General features: G+C 42.1%; 1 protein-coding gene across 1 annotated transcript in view; it reads left to right on the top strand.

Moving 5' to 3' along the window:
• The first annotated feature begins 642 nt into the window (after window positions 1–642).
• The window catches only part of PRLR (prolactin receptor), a 176,032-nt gene continuing 156,822 nt past the window's right edge, over window positions 643–19,852 (top strand). The window contains exon 1 of the mRNA XM_003274943.4: window positions 643–862. The gene's annotated coding sequence lies outside the window, so the exon portion shown is untranslated. The remainder of the gene's footprint in view (window positions 863–19,852) is intronic.

Here is a 19,852-nt window from a genome sequence, read left to right as displayed (position 1 = left end):
ATTAGAAAAGATAAATTCTTTATTTGTGGAAAACAACAGAAGTGGGGCTATTTAGGCACCACTAATGTTTATGTATTATATTCATATGGCAGAGAATAAACACAGCACCCTGGAAGTTTGCACTCTGGGTATTAAAAAAAGAAAAGAAAGCAAAACCTTAGGTCACTGACTATCTTCTTTTGCTCCTTTCTGTCTGACTCCTCAGGCAAGGTGCAATTCAAATCCCTGGAGAACCTCTCAAATATTGTCAAGCTGCTGTTCAATGTTACTCAGAAATCAGGAAAGAAATTTGACACGGAGACACTCCACATCTTGGCTGCCTGGAAAAATATCATCTTTGAGGTCATTCAACTCACTAAGCCATTTTTATTATTGTTTTGTCTGTCTATTTTCTGGTACAGTCTCAATGAAAGATGTGTGGCTCTAATCATGCAAAACCGATCTGGGGGGAATCAGTTGTTTCTTCACGTCTTCGCAGGATTCCAGCTCCCCCAACTACCTCCGTCGCCTTGTAAAACTGGCAGGCTCTGGACGTTTTGCATGCTGAAGAAAATCACTGTTTTGCCTCCAGCAAGGAACATAAATGTTGCAACACTGACTCCTCCTCTCATGAAGAAAGAGTGAACAAGTGCACCGAGTTGAGCTTCTTCTCACAGAGCCACCGGGCTGGGGACCGTGGAGCTGAGGCTGAAATCCCCAGACGCCGGTTTTCTGGGCTGGGCTTTCTGCCTTACTCACTCCTTCTCCCTCTTTGTGGATTCTACCGACCGTTCGCGAAACAGCTTCCCACACAATGGAGCTTCACGTCCTCGTGCAGGAAGTGCTCATCGACTGATGTGGCAGACTTTGCTCCCCGGCAAAAGTGAGTACCCATGGCGAGCTGAGGCCGCCTCCGACGGCGCGCGGCAGGGGCGGCGCGCGCGGCCGCTGTCCGAGATGCGGGTTCGAGGCCCGCGTGCTGAAGGGGAGCGCGGGGCCGCCGGCGCGGGGTGCTGGAGAGAACGCCAGCCAGGAGCCACAGCCGGCAGCCGGCGGGGAAGCCCGGGATCCGCCCGCCTCCCGCCCGGATGTCCCTTCTCAGAGGGGCTGAAAAATACTCTTAAGGTGCTTTGCCTCCACCACTGCCCCCAACCCCAGCTTTTACAAACTGCACTCGGCTAGCATTCGCCTTTGTCAAAGGCATCTTCACCTGCATCCTTGAGCATGAGTTTCGGCGTTGATTGTGGGATTCTCAGAATGCAAATTATTTGCGTCAAAATAAAAAGAAAAGAAAAAAAGAGCGGGGAGGGGGAATAGGCGCAGACAGGTGATGTGATGAGAGCCGGACTCGAGACTCTCCCATCAGCAGACGCCGCCGCAGCAGCTTCGCGGGCATCCGGCGGGGAAAGTTTAGGGTTAGCAATGCTGACCCGAAAGGTGTTGCTCCTCCCAAAAGTCAGCGGGGGTAGGGGCAGATGAGCAGCCTCCGGGCCGGAAGCCGGAGCTGGATGGAGGCACCTAGGCAGAGGAATTGCAGCCCGGGAGGAAGCTGGAAGGAGAGCCCGCTGGAGGAGGGAGGAGGTAAGGGAAGGGGAGTTGGTTAAAGTCAGGCAAACTCGGGTAACTGGAGGGCCTGCCCGAGTGCTGCGGCAGGGGAAGGCAAGGGCTGGAGTTCTGGCTCTTTGAGTAGAAAACTATCCTTTTAGTGACCTCTACCTGTATCCTGGGGAAGCAACCCACACTGCCCTAAGAACAAGCAACATAGGGGATTCTATGACTGGACTTGAAAATGGTTGCAAAACATTATTATTAGTCTGGAGGGATCACTTTATCTTCATTTGTCAAGTTGACCGGGAAAGATTTCCCACCTGAAATCGTGCTTCACTTGACCAGGGAAGTGCTGCTAAGCCCAATCCTGACCATGAGCTGTGCAAACTCGGGCAAGATACTTACCCTCTCTGGGCTTCGTTTTTTTCCTGCAAAGTTTAGGGAATTAATTATTTATATATATATAAATGTTTAATGAGGTGGAAGTGCTGAATAGTGCAAGAGAGGTGCAGATGAAAATATTAATTTCAGTGGTTCTTAAAAATTAGGGGTGATAGGTCCTTTTGAGAATTAGCTGTGAGTCCTCTTCCTGGGGGAAAATGCATATGGCATGTACATAAAATTTTACATGCAATCCCGGAGGGTTTGTGGATACTCCCTGAAAGCCATGCCTGAATCCCAGGTGACAATCCCTTGTTCCTCCTCCTGTATCAATACCACCCAGCCAACTCCTCGCTGCCGGTTGGGCTGACTGTGGGAGTAATCCACAGCCTTCTTGGGGGTCTGGAGTCAGCCACGCTGCTGAAGGAGACAGCTCCCGTGTCATGGGTGAGCTCCCCACATGCTCTCTCCAGAGTTCTACCAGCCTAGCCTCTGACTCCAGGGGACCCCTCCTCACAACTCTTTTTAATGACTCTCCTAAGGCGACAGTCCTTACCCCTAGAATTTTCTGTCCCACCAACCCTGGAGAGCCATCTAAAGAGGATCGCTGTCTGAATCAGAGTGCTCTTCAGGTCACCTAGCTGGATGGCAGGGAGGCCAAGGCTTTGTTTGGAAATGAAGCACTCTTTGCTCCCTGAGGCATAGTATGAGTAGGCAGCCGTATTCTTTTGAACCTCTGTACTTTGCCTTTAGAGGACTAAGGACTCAGATCTCTGGGGACCCTGGGTGTTTCACTAGCAGTGCCAGCAAGGCACATCAGAAAACACACAGGGCTTTGGAGCTCAAGAGACTGGGCTTCAGATCTTGACTCCCACACTGAGCAAGGCTCTGAGTTTTCCTGAGCTTCACTTTTCCTATCAGCACAATGAAAATAATGCTGCTTTTTTTTTTTTTTGCATGGTTGTTGGGAGAATGGAAATACTATGAATCATGCCTAGCCCATAGTCAATGATAAACTGTTTTTATTAATATTAATGTGGCACCATAAGTAAGTGTTCAATAGTCTCATGCTTTTTAGAACAGCTTACTCTCTCTCTCCTATGGGGCTTACATTAGTAGAAGAATGAGTAAAATTAGTTCTGGTCTAGTTATGCTCAAAAAGGAGTGGTGGGCTCAGAATACAGAGTCAGACTGGCTGTTCCAATTGTACAGTGTCAAGCAGAACACTATGTGTTGCCGGCAAGTAAAATATGTCCAGACCAGCATGGATACTTGACCTGTCTCTCAGTTCTCTTTTGACCCATAATCTTGAGTACAAAACAGCTAGAGCTGTGCCTGCAGCTAAAAACAGCCAGGCATGGAAAGAAGTGTTGTGGCTGGGTCCATCTTCAGAAACTGTAGAGAGAAATGTCTCCATTGTTATCTTTCACAGCTTGGCACAGATGTAGCCAACTCAGCAGGTACTCTTTCTCCATGGGGTCCTGGTGCCTCCATTGCAAGTGGTCAGATGATGTAGCAATGAAAGAAGGAAACATCGGAAACTTAAAAAGAAATTGGATATCCACAGAGTAGCCAAAGATCTATCAGTATACTTTGGTGAGGTATTCCTGCATGCAAAGATAGCAATATTGATGCCTACTATTTACTGAGCCTTTAAGATGTGCTAAGCACTTTCACACATTGCCTCGATTAATTCTCATAGCAAGATTGCAGAGTATGAGTTATCATTTAAAGCTTTACCAGTAAAGAAACTGAAACATAGAAATGTACATACACCCCCCACCCCACATCCCGCATCTGCCTAGCTCAGGAAAGGCAGAACCAGGATCCAAGCCCAGGTCTGTCTGACTTTGGCACCCACTGTTTTTCCACTACCCAGTGCTCCCAAGCTCCCCAATATCAGACACTTGCATCAGCCAACTGGATTAAGATTCTTCTAAAAGGCAGGAATAGCCAAATCTAGTGGGTGCTTTTAAGTGGTGTGAACATGTACTTGGCTTGTGATACATATTAACAGGTAGCAACAACAAGATCACCTATGGGAGAATAATATTCCTGACCCTTCCCAAGCCCAGCCATTAGACTCAAGATTGGCAATACCCAACATTAGCAGGTGAGGCTGGCTCTCTGTCACTGACTTCCTTGGTAATCCTTTCAGTTAAACAGAGCTCTGGAATGTTCATTCTCTACCACCTTTAGAATCGGAACACCACTTACCTTTACCTCCCTGTGCTGAGCACGTTTTCATTCATTTATTCAACAAACATTCGCTGAGCTCTGTTTTGTGCTGGGCACTTGATGACACAGTGGGGAATGAGACACACAGGATCCCAGCCCTTGTGGAGCTTCTATGCCAGAGAGAGTGACAGAAAACAGTAGGGTGAACAAATACATAAATAAAATCATTTCAGGTACTGATAAATGCTATGAAGAAAATAGAGGCTGAAGGCTAGAGAGTGACAGGGCGTGGGAGCAACTTTCAACAGGGAAGTCAGAGAAGACTGCCATACAAAGGATACCCTTGAACTTAAACCCGCATTTTCAAAAAGGGAGCCAGCCCTGGGAAAGTCTAGGGAAAGGGCTACCTTAGCAGAACTCTCAAGAGAAAGTTCTTAAATTGGAGTAAAGGAAGCAGTAAAGCTTAAAGTCTGAAGATGGGCCCTTTAGAAGTTGAGTTGTATATAGGGGGAATTATTGTTTGAATGCCTACTATACTGTTCTAGGCTGTGCTATATACTCTGTTTATCTTCCCAATAATCTGGTGAGTTAGCTATTTTTGTTTTTATTTTACAGTTGAAGAAACCAAGAGTCATCAAGGTTAAGGAGCTAGTCCAAGGTTATGAAGCTGGTATTTGAATCCCTTAGTCTATTTCACTCCAAAGCCCACAACTATTTGCTAACACAGCATGTGGCCTTAGAGATAATGTCTTTTGGAGAAAGTGAGGGAGCCGATAGAAGGAGAATATCAAAAGTATATTAACTAGCTGAATGCTGACAATGATTTGTATTTGATGTCCCAAATTCCAGTTAGTGCACCTACAACTGAACTGTCCAATACAGTAGCCACTAGCCACGTGTGCCTATTGAGCACTTGAAATGTGGCTATTTCATATTGAGATGTACTGTAAATGTACAACGCACCCCAGATTTTTAAGACCTAGTATTCCCCCAAAAAAGTAAACTGTCTCGGCCGGGCACGGTGGCTCACACCTGTAATCCAAGCACTTTGGGAGGCCGAGATGGGTGGATTGCCTGAGCTCAGGAGTTCGAGACCAGCCTGGGGAACACGATGAAACCCCGTCTCTATTAAAAATGCAAAAATTAGGCAGGCATGGTGGCAGGCGCCTGTAATCCCAGCTACTTGGGAGGCTGAGGCAGGAGAATCGCTTGAACCCGGGAGGCGGAGGTTGCAGTGAGCCAAGATTGTGCCATTGCACTCCAGCCTGGGTGAAAGAGTGAGACTCCGTCTCAAACAAAAACAAAAACAAAAGTAAACTGTCTCAATTTTTATATTGATTGTGTGCTGAAATGATAATTTTTAAATATACTAGTTTAAATAAAATATATTAAAATTAATTTTACCTTTTTCCCTTTAATGTGGCTTAATAGAAATGTTTAAATCACATATATGACTCACATTATATTTCCATTGAATAGCACTGATCTAGACTAATAAGTTGACAAATACATGATAGGACCTTTTTCCCCCTTCTTCCAAATGTAACTTCTTCCTCTATTCTTGTGTCAGGCTCCTTCTCATCTGCCCCCATATTCAGTTATTTGGTAAAGCATGAGAGACAAGAGGTCCCTCTTCTTTCTCCCCCACCGTCATGCTGCTGGTTAGCAGGTGATCATTTGAAGTCCACTATACCACGTCACTTTGGGATCTGATAAAATAGACTCAGTGATTATATTCATCACCAAGACCAATCCTCTCACTCAGGTAAATCTCAAGAGGCTTTCAAACATCCTACAATGAAAGGGTCATTTTAAATCTGGATTTAAAGTTTTACCTTTAAATCACTTCCTAGTACATTGTCTTTGTAGTTTTGGGCACTTTGTAAAATCAGATGAGGAGACAACTAGAGCTTCATGTTTTTGTGCAAGGCTCATTAAATAAGTAATCTCATGCAGTAATAAATGTTTCTCCCTGTCCTCTTGCTTAAAACAGCATGATCAAAAAGTAGTCCCAGTTGCCAGAAGGGCTACTCCAGGGGCATCGCAAAAGACCAACTTTGGTTTCTTTTGTCCACTAGCTAAAGTGGCCCTCAAATATGTCAATGAAATAAAGATACAATTTTTTTTCCTGCAGTTTCATTTATTTAAAAAAAAAAAGAGCAGTCAGATTCTGGTATTGCTGGAGAAAGCCTCTGGAGAGCAAAGACCTGGATTCTGCTTTTGTCTACTCTACTGGTTTGCGTGTTACCCTCTCTCTCCCTTTTTTCCCCCAACTTTCTTCCTTACTTCCTGTAGTAAGTTTGGTGTTGATGAGATAATGCCACAAAAAATGCTAATGGTGAAATGTGCTGTACAAATTGGCCATGGTTATGATTGATAACCTGAATACAAATGGCATCTCTAGACATGTGCCTGCAGGGAGGAGTTGCCTTTATGTAGCTGGAGCAAAACATTATATAAGATTCACTTGGAATAACATTTGTTCATTTCCACTTGAAATCCAAATCTGGGGGAAATGGCAGTAAAGAAGCTGACAAGAATGAATCTTAGTGCATCTGTCACTGGTAGACTGAGTTCTTTCTCTAGTCTGTATAGGTTCCAGAGAGAAAACACCCAATTGAAAAAGGACAAGCTGGTTTTATTCACTGGCCAGAAATGGAAAATGAAAGACCTCTTGCCCTAAAAAGTCATCTTCTCCCCAGCTGTGGGAAGCTGCAGGATTGTGACGAGTTAGATGTGGGGCGGGGAGCTATGTAAACACATGCAGGGAGGAAGTACAGAGGCACAGACACAGATAAACATGCTTCTCCATGCATCCTATGGAGAGAAAATGGTGGCAGTTTTCTTCTAGGGGTGGGGAGCCCAGCATTGTAACGCTATGTTAATGACCTAAACGGAACAAGAGGGTGGCCACTTCTGGTTCGCACTGGTTTCCTGCAGGCCTCTTGTACTTGGCAAAAGATCACCAAGCTCCTGCGACATCCCAGGCCATCTGGAATTCTTTAAGCAAGAGTATCTATAGATAAAGAAACTAGGGAAGATAACAATTTAAGAAAATAGTGAGCTTTCCCAGCTATTTCTCTAGGGCTGCCCTGGTAATATTTCTACATCAACAGCAACACATATTTTTCAGCATTGTGTAAGCCAGGAAATCTATGCTAGACTCCATGGGGAAAATAGAAGAATAAAACATGGTTCTCGCTCTGGAGGAGCATAGTTCCTAGTTGGGAAGGTGGACAGAAACATAAAAGACCAGTAGCATGGAAAGAACATTTTCTAAGTGTTACATAAGTGATGCAAACAAAGTTTTGTGATTCTGGAGGGCAGCATGCCTATAACCTCTAAGGTCCATTAAGAAAGACCAAGTAGAAAATGGGCATTGAGGGCTGGAAGCCTAAACACACATGGAGAGAAGGAGAGAGCCACCTCAAATAAGAAAAAATGCCCAATGGTGTGGCAGTGGAAATGTGCATGGGTTCGGGGGTGCGTGATGTGGAAAAGAACAGTTGGCTTAATCCAATGGCTCCAGATCTGAGCTGTACATCAGAATCACCTGGGAAGCTTTTAAAAATTACAAATGCCTCAGCCCCACTCCAGAGCTTCCATTTAATTAGTTTAAGACTGGGGCCTGGTCTCAGTGGTGTTTTTGATTGATTTTGTTTTGTTTTTGTTTCTGTCTCAATTTCCCAGAATATTCTAATGTGAAGTCAGAGTTGAGAATCACTGAGCAAAAACCAAGATTTTTATATCATAATCATGGGACATTGAAAGAAGTAATCTTTTAAAGGCGATTAAATGGACAACCAAGAGTGTGACCTTTAATTTGTAGAAATTGTATATACACGCACATTTGTATGTAGTCTTTTAAATTCACAGATAATTCCTCGTGGTGATTCTGTCTACTTGGATGATGTGGCTGAAAGCCTCTGTAACCAGCTGCCTACTCTTGTCCTCTGTGTACTTTGGGGGTGTCCTATAGTCGATCCTAGCTAAGTGGGGCACAATGGGCATCTCACAGGTGCTCGTTTCCACCAGGCTTTTTGTAATCATTGTCAAGGGCTTTATTATCATGCCTAATGGTGCCCACAGTAGCTATTTTATAAGCATCTGCAATCTTCCCTCACCTCTCCAACTTTACAAATTGAGAAATGGAGTTTAATTACTTGCCTTGGGCCAGGAGACTAGCTGGTGATGAAGGTGAAATGAGAATTCTCAGGGAGGTGAAATTAGAATTTCTAGCCACTGAATTCCACATACCTTATTAAACTCCCAAAGTGAGTCTACCCACTCTCCTGTTGGTGTTAGAATGTTATTTCTTACATGAATGAATTAGTGTCACAGATCAGTAGGTGAAGATGACTGGTTTCCCTAAGCTGCCAACACTGCGATTATCTGAGTGTCAATGACCCATAGGCAGTCACAGTGGTCCCAAGAGCCCCGTCCCTGATTCCTGGGAACTCTCAGTCTAGTGAAGTTTGGCCTTACATATTTATAGTTTAGCCACTCTAACATCTGGGAAGTGAAGACTCTGGTTGCCATTCCGGTGCTCCTAGCCCCACACTTTACGGCTGTTCTGATTTCTCTTCTCTGAAGCTCTTGTTCACTGAAAGGATATCAGCTTTTTGCTACACCCCTGAAAAAAAGAGGAGAAAGCCCAGCATTTTAAACAGCTGCTTTTTTTTTTTTTTTTTTTTGGGGATAGAGTCTTGCTCTGTCTCCAGGCTGGAGTGCAGTGGCGCAATCTCGGCTCACTGCAACCTCTGCCTCCCGGGTTCAAGCTAGTCTCCTGCCTCAGCCTCCCGAGTAGCTGGGACTACAGGCACGTGCCACCAAGCCCAGCTAATTTTTGTATTTTTAGTAGAGACGGGGTTTCACCATGTTGGCCAGGGTGGTCTCGATCTCTTGACCTCCCGATCTGCCCGCCTTGGCCTCCCAAAGTGCTGGGATTACAGGCATGAGCCATCACACCAGGCCAACAGCTGCATTTTAAAGAATCCTCTATATGTGTTGGGAGCTTCTGGGTTCACTGCCCATGGTGAGATTGCGGGTGGGGATGGAGGTTCTTCTGAAGGACAGTGTGGGGGAAAAGCCAGAGTCTTGGCAATACAGCCTCTTTAGACAAAAAGATAGGTCAATTTGTACCATTCTCAAACGGTTGGGTTTTCTTTTCTCTGTCTCCAAATCCATTACTGATTTAAAACAATTTCCAAAAGCTTTAGCAATAGCAAAAAGCAAGCCTCTTAAACAGTGTTGCTCCACACTGATTGCACGTGAGAATCACCTAGGGAGCTTTAGAAACAACTCATAGACTCACTGAATCAATATTCTGGGAAGGGGCCTGGACATTCGTATTTATTTACAGTTCTCCAGGTTTATAATGTGCATCCAGGGCTAAGAGCTACTACTGGTCAGCTATGATCCAAATCTTAATTACTTATTTATATTTCTTCTTTTGCTTTGTTTTAGAGTCTCATGGTCCAGAAAACCATCAAACTATATTTTTGTTGAGTAGCAATTTCATCATTCTGTTCTTTAAAAAACATGATTTTGAGCATAATTTAAGTTTGCTACTTCTATAGAGAGACCTCACACTCAGTAGCCTCATGATTAAAATTTTCTGTGTGCAATTTAGAAATCAGATTGCCAGAAGCTTGCTAATTAATTATGAGATTGAAAGATAAAGGTTAAGCTTTCCTGCCACCTATATATTAGATTTCCCAATTGCTATGTTAATCTTTGGTTAACCAAGACTTGCTTTCTTGTCTCAGCCATTTTAAAGCCAGTTAACTCCGTTCCTCTTCACACCCTTATTAAAAATATAATTACAGCAGTAGTCTCCAGGGACTGTCATTGGGTAGGCTTTACCAAGGTAAATTAGCCAAGAAATAACTAGGCTGCGTAACACCCTCTCAGACCCTGGAAATCATTTTGGTTGCAGAAGCTACTTAGTATCAGAGTAGGCTGGGGTACTCATAAATTTGGATTTGGAAAAAGCCAATTCCAAGTCATTCTAAATGTGGAAGAATCTGTGATTTCGAGAGTGATTCTGGAATCAGTTATCCAGGGTCCAGCCAAGTCTGATACACCAGTCCTCAGAAGGTTGTATTAATAACAAAAAGAAACCAGGTTTTTGTTTTAGATTTGATGGAAGAGTTTGGGGGACAGAAGATGATGTAGCATTTTGTTTTCTGGGGTGCTGAGATTGCAAGATTAGGAGAAAATAAGAAAAAAAAATTGCAGGGGAGAAGGATGGACAGAGGCCTCCTGTTAGTCAAGTATCATGGGCATCAGAACTTCTTTATTCACTCAACTAATGTTTATGGAGGTTCTGCCTTGTTCCAAGGACCCATTATAGGAGCTGGAGATACAAGGATGAAGTTCCTACTCTAGTGTAGTTTACATTCCAGTAAGAGGAAACAGATATCTACACTAAAAACAAACAATAAATAAAACCCAATAAATTAGTCAGTACTATGAAAAAAATGCAGCGAAGTGAAGGAATAGAGTTTGCTGAGGGCTGCTTTCAATAGCTTGTACGAGTTGCACTGTCTGAGGAGGTGGCCTTCAAGCTAGCATCAATACTAAAAAGAAAAGCATGCCGAGAGCTGGCAGAAAGAAGGCTTCTGGCAGAAAGAAGGCTTCAGGCAGAAAGAAGCCTTCAGGTAGAAAGAACAACAGCAAAAGTCCTAAGACTGGAAAAGGTCTGAGTTGTTCAGGAAACAGAAAGGAGACCATTGTGGCTGGACCCGAGGTAAGAAGCAATGAGGGACAGGTGGGAAAAGAGCAAGGAGGGCCCGAGGTCATGGGATGGAGTTAGGCTGTTAAGTGCTTTGAGAGCCTAACATCCTAACTCACTGGGAGGTTTTCAGCAGGGAAGGACCATGGTTGGCATTGCCTTTGAGAGCTCTTCCCAGCTTCTGAGTGGAGAATGGCTTGAAGACTGAAAGCAGAAGGTTTGTAGGAGGCTGATCGGAAGTACAAGCAAGAGGGAAGGGTGGATCATGCCAAGGTGACAGCAAGTAAGGTGGAAGAGGTGTTGGATTCAGGATGGAATTTGGAGATATGGCTTTCAGATGGAGGGGACCAGTGAAAGTGCTGGAAAACCTATCCTGTTCAAGATGATTGTTCCTGCCCTATCCTTGTGTTAGACCCCTTGTTTTGAACTAAAACAGAATAATATCTAGTGCTATTTAAAAACATTAGGAATTTTAAGCTTAACTTGTTTAAGCAGAACAAAACAAATCCCTGCCTGGGGAGAAACTTCTGTTTGCTGCTTTTGCCTCTTAACCATAAAAATTTCATCCTGTCTCATAAGACTATTCTGATGGCTTTTGTTGTTTTTGATAACTGTGCTTTTCGTAAGTGCTGGAAAGGTCACATTCGCATTACTAGTTTATCTCTTTTCTGAGTGTTTTGACACTTTGGCTGTGTTTACCAAGGCCTTCCTGCTGTCAGACATTTACATGGGGCTTTCTACCGTTGGTCAGTTTCTCCGTATAAATGCTAATATAATCGCAAGCATTTAGTGGGCACTGACTATATGCAAGGCCTTGTTTTAAGAATTTCATGTTTTAACTCATTTAGTCCTTCCAGCCACCCTTTATAATAAAAAGTATGTACTCTTATTATCATTTTATAGATGAGGAAACTGAGGCAAAAAAAAGAGGTTAAGTCATATGCCCAAGATCATATAGCTGGTAAGTAGTAAAGCCAGGTTTTGAACTGAATCTGTCTGTAGAGCTCTGGGTTCCTAGCCACTATGTTGTGCCATTTTTCTATATAATTGAAGCTGCCACCTTCAGAAGTAGACTTGTTTCTCCTGCAAAAACCCCAAGGTACCACTAGGAGACACTAAAAGTGGGCCGGGCTTCCAGGAGTGGGACTGGTGGGGAGATGGCATAATCTAGAGGCTGAATGATCCAACCCCCCTCCAGGAAGGCCTCACATCTAAACCACCTGCCATCTGCCAAGGCGGGAGGATAAACCACCCCCCACCCTGCCGCCAACAGGGCACTGGCTGGTAAAAGTTGCCAGTACCAGAGGAGTCTTGATGAAATGCCCTCTCTTTTCCTCAAACTCTTTCTGCCTACTATTCATAGTTTCTGTGTTGTACCCACCCACCTGCCACTTAACAAAGACTGAAGAAACCAGGGTTATTCAACAAGCCATGAAGCAAATTCTAATTGATCCCTACGGTCATCTGAGGCTGGCCTTTGGAAACTTAAAAAAAAATTAAAAAAAAATAGAGAGTCATATTAATTTATTTGTTACCACATTATTTGCTTTAAAATTTTGATGGCTTCTCTCCAGTGTTTTATTAGTAGAAGCGAAATAAGCCTAGGAAACACAATATTTCATTCTGTCTTCTCTACCTTTCACTGCATATCTACCTTGGTTTCTCAATAACTAGCATGAAAGTAACACACCTTCCTTCCTAATGATAATAACAACAATGGATTTAGCAGAATTGAAGTTTATACAAGGAAATGCATTAAGATTTTAACTTAAGTAATGAATTCTTCAGCAATGGCCGTAAAGGCAGTAATTGTGATGATTTGTCTTCTATACTGTATGTTTAAACTAGTTATATATTTTAATTATATAAGAGGCAATTTTTTTGCTCCAGTTTCCATAGGGTAATTTTCAATAGAGATTAACATGCATTCATTGGAAGTGTTGAATTTACCTAATCCAATCATCAATTTGTTTATTCAACTTTAATTTTCAAAAAAAAGTTATTTTAAAATATTATATGATACGTATCAGGTGTTTCTTATGGTTAACTTTCAAATTTAAAACTGCAAAGAAAACAGAAATCCATATACATAGTTGCAGTAAACTGTACTCAATTAAGTTTGGAAGATTGCAGTGGCAACATCAGTTAATTAAAGTTTGAAAGCTATTTCAAATCTTTGCATATTCTCCAAATAACTCAGAATCCTACAAAAAGCTAAATGTTTAAAAAAAATTGTCTTCAAACCAATAATATAAATTTCTTCTTTATTGGGATGATTTTGGTTAAATATTTAGCAGAAAGTAAGGGTGAATATATATTAGATATAGGTATGTCCTAAGCTAAAATCAAGTCATTTAAAGATCAGAGCAATTAATGGCAGTTATTAGATTACAGGGATGAGTCTATCACCTCCCTCAGGGTTTGATTCAATGGGTTTTATTTTTCTCTTAGCAACTTTTCTTATTTTACTTTTCAAAGGATATCATTGAAATCATTATAATGTTCATTTCTGTGACTTTTAAATTTTTATTTTTATGCATGGTTTAAAATTCATTTAGTTCATTTAAAATTCAAAGATACAAAAGAGCATTCATAAAAATATGTCCCCCTCTCCTGTCCTCCAGCCTTTACAAAAATATACCATATATATGAATATGGGCCAAATACCCTTTTAAAGTTATCTCACACGCAAGATGCTATGACTGTGTGAAGCCGGAGCCTACAGACTATTGCTGATCCCCCAGTAGTAGTAGCAGTGACTCTTTAGTGGCCCTGGAGCTTCCTTTCTAAACTCAAGTGTATTATTTAATGTGGCTATTTAGGGATGAACAGCAGTATTTTCAGAGAAAAGTATAGAAGAACAGATGAAATCACACAAGATGCACACATCTGGGTATTGGTGGGCGTGTACTTTCAGCGGTGAGTTTACAAATAATCTAGATAGAGTTAAGTATCAGGTTTAAGAGTCCTAGGATCTAAGCCTGCACGGGTTCAGTCTTCTGCAGGAACTTAGGAATGTTGGGGTTCACTTAGGCCCCCAATGCTGGCATGTACACCCACTTTCAGGAGACTGGAGGTGTAAGTTCCTCTCTGCATTTGTCTCAGGTCATCACAGCCCTCAGAAGTTTCTCAGCAGAAAAGGATTGCATGGGTTGGATGTCCAGAAGGATACGTGGAGTTAAACATCAGTCAGTGGAGCTAGAGGCTTGCTAAGATTTGGGAAGAGGGTGAGGGAAGGCAAAACCTGTCACCTAAAGGGGAATTCTAGAATGTACTTATTACACTCATGGCATTACCCTACCACCTTCATTTATCACCTTGTGTCAAACATAGACTTCTTGGTCAAGACCACTATGCTATAAGCTACCTGAGGGCAGGACTATGACTTATTCCCCTTTGTTTACCCTGCCCCAGTGCCTAACAGTGTCTTTGGAACTGGAATGTTTGATAAGTGGGTTAAACTTTTGAAATTGAATATTTCAAATAATCACAGATAACGGATGGTTAAAAACCAAGTCCTTGTTAGCCTAACTAGTGTCAAGCCAAATCACTGTCCATGTCTCCTAAAGAAATAAAAGTTTTCTAATTGCCTATATAGGTCTGGACTCAAAACTATAAGGCAGCACACTGTCTTTGGTGTTGACCTATGTCCCAGGTTGTCCATGGTCATCACACACTAATGACCACTTGTATGTGTATTTCATCTAGAGGATCATGCAGAGTGGTATGCTAGGCCCAAGGAATAAGTTTACCTGCTTATTTCACTTCTCCACTGTCATCCTACTCTGTTTTAGGAAGAATTTCTTTTACCTCTGCTTACCCTACTAAGATGCCCCACATAAGCCCCCAACTCCTTTTCTTGTCCCCCTCCCACTTTGTTGTCTGTTTTCCTCTGTCAGACCCCTTCCTCCTCCAAACTGAACTTTCCTGAGAATATACCAAAGAACTCAATAAACCATTCAGGTCACTATAGTTCAATAAATGAGCACTTCCAGAATTTGCATTTTAATAGTGGTTCAACCTCAAGTCTCCATTGGTGGAAACATCACTGTGATCTAGGTGAGAGAAACATTTTGATAGCCTGTGGGAACCTCCAATAGCACCTTATAGTAGCTTCTTCTGGTGCCTGTGTAATACCACAGTTTCCAGAAGGCTTGTTGATATCCAGCTAAGTGAAAAGAAAGTCCTCACTTCCAGAGTTTTTACTTCTATTTCTTTTTTTCTTTTCCTTTTTTTTTTTTTTTTTGAGACAGAGTCTTTTTCTGTCACCCAGGCTGCAGTGCAGTGGCGCAATCTCAGCCTGCTGCAACCTCTGCCTCCTGGGTTCAAGCGATTCTCTTGCCTCAGCCTCCTGAGTAGCTGGAACAGATGTGCGCCACCAAGCCCAGCTAATTTTTTTTTTTTTTTTTTTTTTTTTTTTAGTAGAGACAGGGTTTCACCATGTTGACCAACCTGGTCTCGAACTCCTGCCTATCCACCTGCCTCAGCCTCCCAAAGTGCTGGAATTACAGGCATGAGCCACCGTGCCCGGCCCTTATTTCTATTTCTAAATAGCAATGGATTCCACTCTTCAAGGACCCGGAACTTGCCCTAGGGGTGAGGGTCTTTTGTACATCTTGCAACTGAGAACTTTTGCTAGAATCAGACAGACAACATAGATCTCAGCTCTAATTTTCCAGGAGTGAAGCTGTGGAGCAAGTGAGTTACCTCTCTGTCTCACTTTTTCATCTGTACAATGAGGCTACTAAAACATACATTCCAGGGTTGCTGGGAGAAAAAGACAAGACAAGGTATGTACAACACTTGGCACCAAGGAAGCACACAATTCATGGGAGTAATTACTATCATCCTCACCAAAGAGTTCATGATTTAGTGGGGGACACCAACACATGTATGGTCAACAGGGTAAAATGCTAAGGGTGTGGGGCAAGTGTTGCGTCTGAGCTCAGTACAAATTTATGAGCCTCAAAGGCCCTAAAACATCCTTGACCACTCAGTTCTATTTCACACCCTTCTTGCACTTCACCAACAAACCAGCAACATGCTTCTGGTTGGCAGCCTTTATAAAAGAATTTACCTTCTGTAGTCAAGTCCAAAGCTCTTACTGCTTACCACATGACAGCCAATAAGACAAGATATTGGGGCAAGGAAGATGACTTTATTTCAGGGAGCTAGCAATCCTAGAAGATGGCAGACTGATGTACTAAAGAACCATCTTAAGTTGATAGATTGTTAGGCTCCTTTTATGTTAGGGGAAGGGGGAATAGGTAGGGGGTTAAGGTCTACAGTTGACTGGTGACCACAGGCATCTGGGCGTCAGCAGGGATCTGAGGAGGTTGCAAAACTTCTTTGTTCACGGTCAACTACTTTCCAGACTGACCTTGTTTCTATAAATTTTTAAGATGGCATTGTTATTTGTGTGCATACTGTCTAATCTCCTCAGGGGTCTGTTTCAAAAGAGAGATGGTTGTTAGTTCTGAAGTTAAACTATAATCTAAATTTTTCCCGTCATTAGCTTGGCCTATGTGCAGGAATGAGCAAAGGCAGTTAGCTTGTGAGGTTAGAAGCAAGATGGAGTCAGCTATGTGATGTTTCTCCCACTGTTACACATCCCTGAATACAAGAGCAATACATTTCTTCTTTTTGCTGTGTTTGCTTCAAGCCTGTGCCACTGAGAAATTGGGTGATCTAGGGAAGTTTTACTTCTCTTGAACCTCGGGCTCTATCTTTGTAACAATGGAAAAATTAATGCCTGCATTCCAGGCCCTTTTGAGGGTGGAGGAAGATAATGGTTGAGAAACTTCTCATCTATAGTTGATCCTCAATGAGTTTGCCCCTTTTCCTGTGACGCCGCTTATGTATTTGGATGGTTCGAGCAGTGCGTCACACACGGAGGAAAGGCAATGGAATGATGACGAATAGTTTGTTGATTTGGTGCTTTGTACATTTACCCACAAATGGCACAGTTTCAAGGCCACTGTTCTTGCCAAATACTATCTGAAGAGCTAGGTTATGAGCCTTTGGAACCCAGATCTGATAAGTATGGAGGAAAACTCCTCAAGGGAGATGAAGCTGGGAGATTAGCAGAATATACTTTCTCCATTTGTCCCACATTTGATGCCAGCAGGCAAACCAGAGCCAGCTGGGCAGTATACAATTCCCAGAAATAAGGAAAGGGTAGAAGCACCTGTTCTTCCTCTAGCAAAACCAAGGCAAATGGAAAAGCTCAGAAATATATCAGCACCATTAGCAAGAGGCACAATGGGGAAGGCTGGAAATGTGCTGAGGAAAATCACATTGCTGGTCAATGCATAGCTGCCTGCTGGAGAAGAGAGTCTGCAGACACACCTCAGCCTGGACAAAGGCCTCCAGGACCAGGGGCTGTGCTCTGCAGGAACTGGGCCCCAGGCATTGAGGACTGAAAACCAGCCCAACAAAGCATACCTGTTTCCATTTGTGAGAGATGAAATGATATGGGTTTTGTGACTCACTAAACCACTTGGAAGGCCAAACAATTACGAAAGCAAGATGCCTGGCTTCTTCTAGCCACATGGAGGGGCCCTCAGACTTGAGTAGCTGTGTGCCACTTATCTGGGGTGGCTGCACCAAAAACAGTGAGGTTTAGATGCTTGTTATTGTTCATCATTCAATTTTGGTTCTGTCTATTTACTTCTAATTCCTCAAATATTATTGTGATTAGTGGTATAGAAAGGAAACGTTCATTTGTGAGCAAAGTGTGCAGTCAGAATGTAATAGTGAAATTCCCAGAAAAAAAAAAACTAAGATAGCTAAAGAAACAGCAGTAACATGAGCTCCAAATATCTTGAGTTGTATTGTTAAGGTGAGAATCCATAATGTAAAGGGACTAATGTAAAGGGAATGCTTTGAAATCAAAGGCATAACCCAAGTGTGATAACCTAAACGGTTGTGGATTTCTTTTAAAGTAGAAATCACATGTGGCTTTGGGAAATCATCAACTGAAGCATAAGCTATGCTTATGGATTCTCGCTGTGTTATCACTAAGACCGATTATGTAAAGACTTGGCAAATCCATGTAAAAATGTAAAAGTTCCCACAGTGGTATTTCATGGGGATCTCCTTTTACAAAGTGGTCATTGATCAGGACATTTTTCACTGATATATTCCTTTGGAAGCAATGAATTTTAGATAGGATATGATTATTGTACAATGTGATAGGTAGCTCTGATTATTCAAGCAGCTAGGGCATTATTCAGTGGCAAAGCATTAAGCTACTCTGGAATCTTTCTTCTGTGTAAGCAGGCAGCTGCTGTTGAGACTTTCTCTTTGTGGGTGAATTTGCCCAACCAATGGCAAGCATTCACTGGGAGTAGGGGAATGATGCTGATCACTGTTAATGACAGTTGAAAATGAAATGCTTTAATGAATCTCATACTTGGACTTGGCTGCTGAGCCAGAGCCCTGTACTTGAAGAGCTTAATCATGATGCCTCAACATTTAGATCTTGACCCTGAACTGCTATGACTTCCTCCCACCCTCAGTTTTGAGAGAAACTTTAAATTCGCTAGGGGATTCAACGTTTTACATGTTTGGTTATGCAAAATGGGAACAGTAGTGTCCAAACAACAGAATAGGCTTCTATATTATCTTTTCATTTAGGCAGTATAACTGACATGATTACCAAAGTCATGTTGTAATACATGTATACAAATTAATTTCATACCGGGGGACTTCACTGGGGGGAAAAAAAGGGAAGTCCCTATTTGTGAAAACTATGATTTTGGTTTCTTTCTGAATAAAGCACTGCTAATCTCTTTGGTGTACAGGATAGTGTGGTATTATGTTCTAAAAATCAGAAGCCCCAGACCTTAATTTCAACTAATCTGGTGACATCATTTTGTACTTCTGAGTTTCATTTCCCAACAATTTCATGTTTCTTAGTAGGTGGGGAACCCAGAATTGAAAGGCATCAAAAAGAGCTAAATATAACCAGAAGCCTGCTAACTCACCAGCTTTCTAAAATTCAGGAAGTATCTTTAACTTGATTGCTGAACCTCCAAAGACATGATGATCAGATGACTGGTTAATGGGTATTTTTTCAGACTCTACATGATTATCAGAAATGGCTGCCCTGGCCAAAATTGTACACCTACGAAGAAGTGTTATCTAGAAGAACTTATATTCATCTACTTAATGTGGACCTCAAATATTAAAGATGTTCCTAATATGTTCTAGACTGGAGTCAGCAATACTTTTCATAAAGAGCCAGATAGTAAATATTTCTAGGCTTTTTGGGCCATATAGCCTCTGTCACAATTCCTCAACTCTGCCCTTATCACACAAAAGCAGCCATAGACAATGCATAAGTGAATGAATGTGGCTGTGTTTCAATAAAATTAGACTCTCTTAATGCCAAATATTTATCTGCTGGAATAACACAAATTAATTTATCCTCAAATCTGTTTAACCTATTAATATTTCAGCCAATATTACATTAATATTTTATGAATCTGGTGTCATATTATACATGAATTTATCTGAACATTTGGTTAACCCATGAATATTTACTCAATATTAATACTACATCATGAATCTGTTATCAAGTCATATACAGATTTCTTTAAAAAATTTCCCTTATTTAGCATACTTGTCAATAACATCAATAAGCAAGTATCTTAAGTTAATTATCTATCGGGTTATATAGCAGATCCTCTCCCCCTTTTGTAACTCTTTCTGTTACAAGGGATTTTACATTATTATGGTATTGGGAAGTAAGTCTATTTATCCTGTCCCTATCTGTCTTCATATTAACCATATTCTGTTATAGCTTTTATCTTTGCAGACAGAATAGTTCAAATCTTCATGATTTGTCCTTAAACAACCCCCACTTCCTCATCCTCTTGAACATTTTATGCCTCCATCACTGTCTCTTCAGGTCTTGTGAGTCCTTGAAGTGCAGTGACTAGGCTGGAACATGGTGTTCCAGGTTGGTCACATCACCTCTTCCTAATGATGCCCCGTTGTACCTTTTGACTATAGCAAGGAATAAAC

This window comes from Nomascus leucogenys, chromosome 6 (genome assembly GCF_006542625.1).
Source record: "Nomascus leucogenys isolate Asia chromosome 6, Asia_NLE_v1, whole genome shotgun sequence".
NCBI lineage: Eukaryota > Metazoa > Chordata > Mammalia > Primates > Hylobatidae > Nomascus > Nomascus leucogenys.
Note: the sequence above shows the minus strand (reverse complement) of the source record. Positions and strands in the feature narration are given on the sequence as shown.